Source organism: Leuresthes tenuis, unplaced genomic scaffold (assembly GCF_036924035.1).
Source record: "Leuresthes tenuis unplaced genomic scaffold, fLeuTen1.0.hap1 SCAF_5, whole genome shotgun sequence".
NCBI classification, from domain to species: Eukaryota; Metazoa; Chordata; class Actinopteri; order Atheriniformes; family Atherinopsidae; genus Leuresthes; species Leuresthes tenuis.
This window is the reverse complement of record NW_027325359.1, coordinates 15253634-15260000: the sequence shown is the minus strand read 5'-3', so window position 1 is coordinate 15260000 and position 6367 is coordinate 15253634.

Sequence of the window (6367 nt, the reverse complement as noted above, 5' to 3'; positions counted from 1 at the left end):
ATGTAACGTGTTCGGTATGAACGTATCTGTATTTTTTTTATTATATATATTTTTTTATTTATACTGAATATTTTTCATGAAGAAAAATTTTGATTTTTAAAAAAATTATTTAGTTTTTGTCTCCAGAGCTTGACCAAAAAAAAAAAAAATCCTTCAGCTGTGGTTTTGGACATAAAACAGGCTGATGAACAATAAACAAGGTAATATATTAACATAATCGTTCCACTTATCTTTACACTCTAAATGTCTTCACCTTACACTGACTTTTTGTGGGTAAGAATTATTGCAGGACTTGGCTGCCTTAATTCTGGCATTTCTGAGAGACAAAAAAAAACCCAAAACATATCACCTAAACACTTAAAACCTTTTTTCCCCCATCCTTTTCTACACGCACCCCACAGCAGAGCTGTAAGCCGTGGCTAGATGCCGTTTAACCTGTGTCTCAGTCTCTGTCTGGGCACCTCTTCAGCCGTAAAACTCAAATTAATGCTTTCACTGCGCAGAATTTCCCTGCTTCCTGCTTGCGCCACGAACACAGGAAGACACCTGCAGCAGTATTTTAAAGCTGGAAGGGTGGGGCGGAGGCTGCTGTGGGTATGTGTGTGGGTGGGGTGGGGGTGGGGGTGGGGGGGATTGTCCAGTCCTGAAGTGTGCAGGTGGGCAACCTCGGCTGAGCCGTTCCACCCCCCACTCTCAGCCCGGCCCATTGTCCCAGTGTGTGGGCCTTTGTGTGGATAGCCATTGTGAGGGGGGCCTGGGCTGGCCACTGTTGTGTCTGGGGCATCTCTGCTCAGACAAAAGGCCCGTCTACGGGCCTCCACCCCACCCAAGCAGCAGACTGACTGACTGACTGACTGACTGGGCTGCTGACTTACTGACTGAATGGCTGACAAGGTGCTTGGTTGACAGAGCTGAGGAGGAAGAGGGGTGAGTTTCAGTCAGTCTAAAACACTCGGTGTGCTTCAGCATTACCTACTTTGAATGAAAGGCCTTGCAATTTATTTTTTCTTATCATAAAAATGCACTTGCATCGATGCTCTTAAATGTACACATGGTGTTTTTTTAAAAATAATTAATCGAGTGACAGTTTTTTGTTGATTAATTGTGAAAAAAAGATGAGATGATATTGCAAAAAAAAAAAAAAAGAATAATTCACAGGAAGTGATTTGAAATTTAAAGACAGCAAAACTTTTTCTGCAACGTATGATCATTTCAGGAGTAAGAGCTGAGGCTGGAGTGCATGTAAAGAGAATAATCCTTTGGGACACGACTTTAAATAAACTTTATTTTCTGTGTAAACAGTCGGCACATCCACGCCGATCGGAGTCGAGTCAACAACCTGTTATTTCACAACTGCAACAGGGCGTTTTTCTTATTTCTTCAGGGAAAAAAACGGTCTATAATCTCACCAGATTGCTGTAATATTTACACACAGTTACAAAATGTTACGGTGTTTGTAAAAGTTGGACAGATCCCTTCATGATGTCCGCATTCTGCAACTTGTCCCCTCTGCATCTATTTAGCAAATGCAGACAACAACTTGGTCATTCGTACCACGCTGAGTCTCTCAAAGGCAGTGAACTCATTTGGCACAATCATCTCATAAAGTAGGTTTGCTTCAACTAAACAGTTTATCTGAAAGGCACCCTGAACATGCCCACACACGACAGGCTTAATTATTCAAGAGGGCAGGCCCTTGAAGACTGTACAGTGGCCACTGTGATGCAACAGCATCTCTCCTTTCCTGTTGCAGCAGAAATGTTCCTGAATACGTTCCTACAGCACTCCATCGCCGCCACCCAAACGAAACCACAGTGAACTCGAGGAAATTCCAGCCAGTCAGTCAAAGATGCGGACGGCAGCGTCGGCCGGTTCCTCTCTGTGACATCTCACATGTGCCAAGAATTCACACTTCCTTGCTATATCAACAGAGGCAGGTTATCTTTTCCTGTTAACCGCCCCAGCACTTAATATAAAGCCACAAGTTCCTCCCCATGTTTCCTGCCCAGGCCGCAACCCACGTCATCAAGCCAGTCCCCTGGCACCTCCGGCTTTGAATGAGGGGAAAGCAAGTGCCCACAAACAAACACCTTACATCCCTCTTTCTGTGTCTTTCTGCTTCCACGTCTTTGTTTCTCCTGTGTGACTTTTAACAGGCTGCAAGAAGGCCAAGTGTCTTTCTTTTTTTTCTTTCTTTCCCTGTCTGGAATCCCCCCTGTGGGAGGGGTTTGGATGCTCTTTTGGACAGCTCTATTGCATTCTGTGAGCCAAGTAGGCTGAATCAATACATGACAACCATTTCATAGAACTGACTACACGTTGGTTCTTCAACTGCTGTGGTGTGACTCGCAAAGTGAGTGTGTGTGTGTGTGTGTGTGAGAGAGAGAGAGAGAGAGTCCCGGGCTGAGTGACAGGCAGGGAGGAGAGGTTAGGAGGTTAGAGATGCTGCAGAGCGTTGAATGACAGATGTGCAGATGTGCATCGGCGGTACGGTTTTGAGGGAAAAGAAAGGCGGAGGGAGCGGGCAGGGCAATGCTCATTAAAGCAGCACACCTGCAGCCTATCAAAGAGCCTTTATCTTCTATCAGTCCAAATCTGCTCAAGCACGCAGCGTGAGACGTGCAAAGCAAGCAGGGCTGTGCTGCACCCTCGCTCCGACTCATTCTGCCTTTATCTCTCTTTCTCCCTCTCTCCAGACCAGCGGCTGGTACCTGGCCCAGTAATCCTGTCAGGAATGCTCGGGGATGCATTTAGATGCATTTGGCTGAGAAACAGAGGAAGAGCTTCCAGACGAAACATCTGTGCAGGGCAGATAGATTTCTTTTTTCTTTTTTTCCCCTCGTTGGCAGGGCTTTTCCTATGGTCAGTTTCACTTTGGTATGAGTAACACATAAATACATACTGTAGGCAACAGAAGGGGTTTGCATTGCATTATATATCTATAAAACTGAAATGCAAAAGCTGTGAAAGTATCTCTGAACATGATCATTTCTTTTGGTTGCAATATAATGTGAAACCGCTATTTTGTGTGTGTATATATATACGTTTATATATTTATATTGCATTTGTTGTGGATTTCTAAGACGTTCTCTATGCATGCAATTAATTATAGCTGCAGCTAATGATTATTATTATTATAAATAAAAATGATGAAACTCAATGATATTCAAATTACAATAATGCAATAATACCAAATGAATACTTTTATCAATTAAAAAAATAAATATTTTTTTGTAAATACTTAATCAAGTGCTCAGTTTTTTCAGCTTTAGAGTAATGAATAGCTACACACCTTATTTCCAGGAACGTTGGAAAATTTTCTGTAATAATAACTCAACTCTGTACTCTGATCATTGATCTTCACTGATCACCTTCAGTGTAGTAAATACAGACAAAACGAGATTTGATGCCAGCAGCACACCCAGTAAACGGTAAAATCAGTTTATAGAATATACAAGTAACACTGTTCTGCAATTCTGCAATTGGTGACAGACGAGGGTGTCAGGATCGGCTATAAAAGGAGCGTCCATTCAAATATGGACTCACCACTTTCCAGGAATTATTTCTCAATGCAAGATTGCAAAGGATTTTGGTCTTTCCACATCTACGCATCATTGTGAAAAGATTCAGGGGGTCTGTGGAAGTCTCAGAAGTGTGAAGGCCGACGACAGAGACCCCTGTCTGACGTGCGTGACCTTTGACCCCATCGGGACTCGGCAGTAAGTTGGTAAAAAACATTTTGACTCGACACAGTCGTACGGAAATGTAACCTGAAACTGTACTACAAGGTGGAGGCCATCTATCAACTCTGTGCAGAAAAGCTGTGCTCAGAGCTCATCTCAGACGGACGGAAAGACGGTGGACGGGATGGTGGGGTCGGACGAGTCCACGTTCCAGCTGCTCAGTTTGGTCAACGAACACACTGAAAACCCTTTACACGGACAGTTTTTGTTGCTTCTTAGAAAACTTACCAACTTTTCTGGAAATGTGGTTTGTACATAACCAGACCTACTTGATCTGCGAGGGTCCTTAACACAGGAACAATTAGGATGGAAGAAGCCACTGGATGAATGAATTCCCTGATAGCGAATGCGTGTATTTTTTGTAGCGATGAAGTTAGTGGAGTGTTTGCAGAAATCTAACTGAGAGGAGGCAGATGTCAAATCTGCAGATGAGCCTAACACACAGGTCCAAATGATAACCATTATATCTGCGTATGTTTTCTCGTAATAATGTTTTATGACCCTGTTTATCTTAGCTTGGCAGGAATAGACTAAAGTCATGTGTACAGTGGCTACAACTTTGCATCCAGTAACTGAGTGCAATGTGGATTTGATGTGACACGAAATACTTCCATATGATGCAAACTTGAGTCACATTTGCAGATGCATGTGGCAATAAGTCATTATACAATACTGACCACAGTATACATCAAATAACGTCCCATCCGCAGAGCCTGCCAGAATGTTTAAACCGATGACAAGCGAGCACTGTCGGTTAAAATGACACGGAATGGAAAATTGTCTTCAGCGTTGTTTTGGATCTTTACCAGAAACGCATCGAGTTTCCACTTTTCACGAGCAATGAATCAGCCCACATTTTATGTGAATGCACTCAGACTGCTCTCTTTGTCTATTTGTCCTGCTTCTGCTGCCCTCATCAGCAGACTCGTGGGGCCTCCGCGCTGCACGGTCCTCAGCTCTGGTGTTGAAAAGACTCCTGCCATAAGAGTGAGTGAACATGTTCTCCAACACATGACACTTGATGAGAAAAGCAGACTCTCCGCCGTATGAAACCTATCTCGGCTGTCGGACGGCCGTGGATGCGATCCATTGGCTTCTTTAAATTCAATTTCTCACTCCGTTTTCAATTTTTCACTCCCTGCAGCGTATGATGTTGCTCTTTGGGAGATTTTCAGCTGCCTTGTTGGTTCAAATTTAACTGTGAGGAGACATGCTGACACAGATACTCTGCAGCTTTCCAGTCAGCTTGTGGCTCATTCGGCAACAAATAATCCTGTAAATGAAAGGCGAGATTGAGATTGAATGGAATGTGAGAGTAGAATAAAAATCTGTGTCTGCTGTCCATCGGCATCATAACTGCAACCTCACTCTTTGCACATAATTTCGGAGAATTTGCCCTGTGTGTAGTAAGGGTGTGTAATAGTGAAACTTCTTTGCACAGAACTGCGTGACAAGCGTTACAAGTAACTTGCGTTCATTTTTTCGTTTTCACTTCCCTTTTCTTAATTAAAATGCTTGAAGAAATCTAAACATATCGCAGCAGTGACGTCCAAAATTTCTACACTACATCACTTCTGTGGTGTTTCACAAGAACAGCCTCCTTTTCTCTCTTACAGTAGCTCCCTGGTGCAGCTGTCCACCATGCCTAACATTCTGCCTCGGCTGGCCAAACCTCATCGCACCACTGAAGTCCATCCAGTTTCTAGCCAGGAATTCTCTGCCTGTCTGGGGGAAAAGTCCCTGATATTATGACCTATATAGGAAGCCCCCTCCCCCCCACAGCCACCTTTTCTTTTCCCCCTCTTCCATACCTAAAATCTATCCCCCTTTCTACCCTTCTGCTGAAATCTGCAGCACCGCAACAACACATTAGCAGCGGTCATGCTTACCATAGCCAGCCCTGGGCGGGGTTGCTATGGCTGGCTGGACCCAGGATGTGAAACTGAGCAGCTCAGACGGATCTTTGGATCAGAACAGGGCCCATTTGTGCTGTTGTTGTTGGCTGCTGAGCTTTGTTCTGGTCATGGTGATGGGAAGGCGTCATGCTAAGCCACAGACATATGGCCGAGGGAAATCTTGTAAGGCCAAAGGTCACAGGGGGTCGATCTATCCTCTCGGCCTTGGGCTGATTTATTATCTCATGGGATGATTTTGCCCTGCTTGGACCAAAGATTGAAAGGGTCAAAGGGCATACTGTATCTGTGGCCTTTGTGAGAGGCTGTTTAGGAAAAATGGTTTTTCAGATTTGGGCATAAAGGGATGCAGAGGGGCCCGCCACTAGAGCTCAGTCACTTCTTTGAGACCAGCAAGAAAGTTGCTGAAACCAAGCCAATACTTTAACGAATGATGGGGCTTAATGGTGATCTTAAGGCTCGGCATAAAGCTGTGAATTGTTGTTCAACTGTGACCTTACAAGACCTGTGTTCGTTGCCAAACTGGCAACATGGTAATTACAAAAATTACACAAATAGACACAAATTGAATTTCATTTGTGCAATCAGTTCCTTCTCAGTTCCAACATGAGCTGATATTTTTTATTTAGGCCCATCTTTACTCTGATAGGATCAAAGGTGTGTAATGGGTGTTTTATTGTAGCTGGGCACAGCCAATGAGGAAGAAAAAAA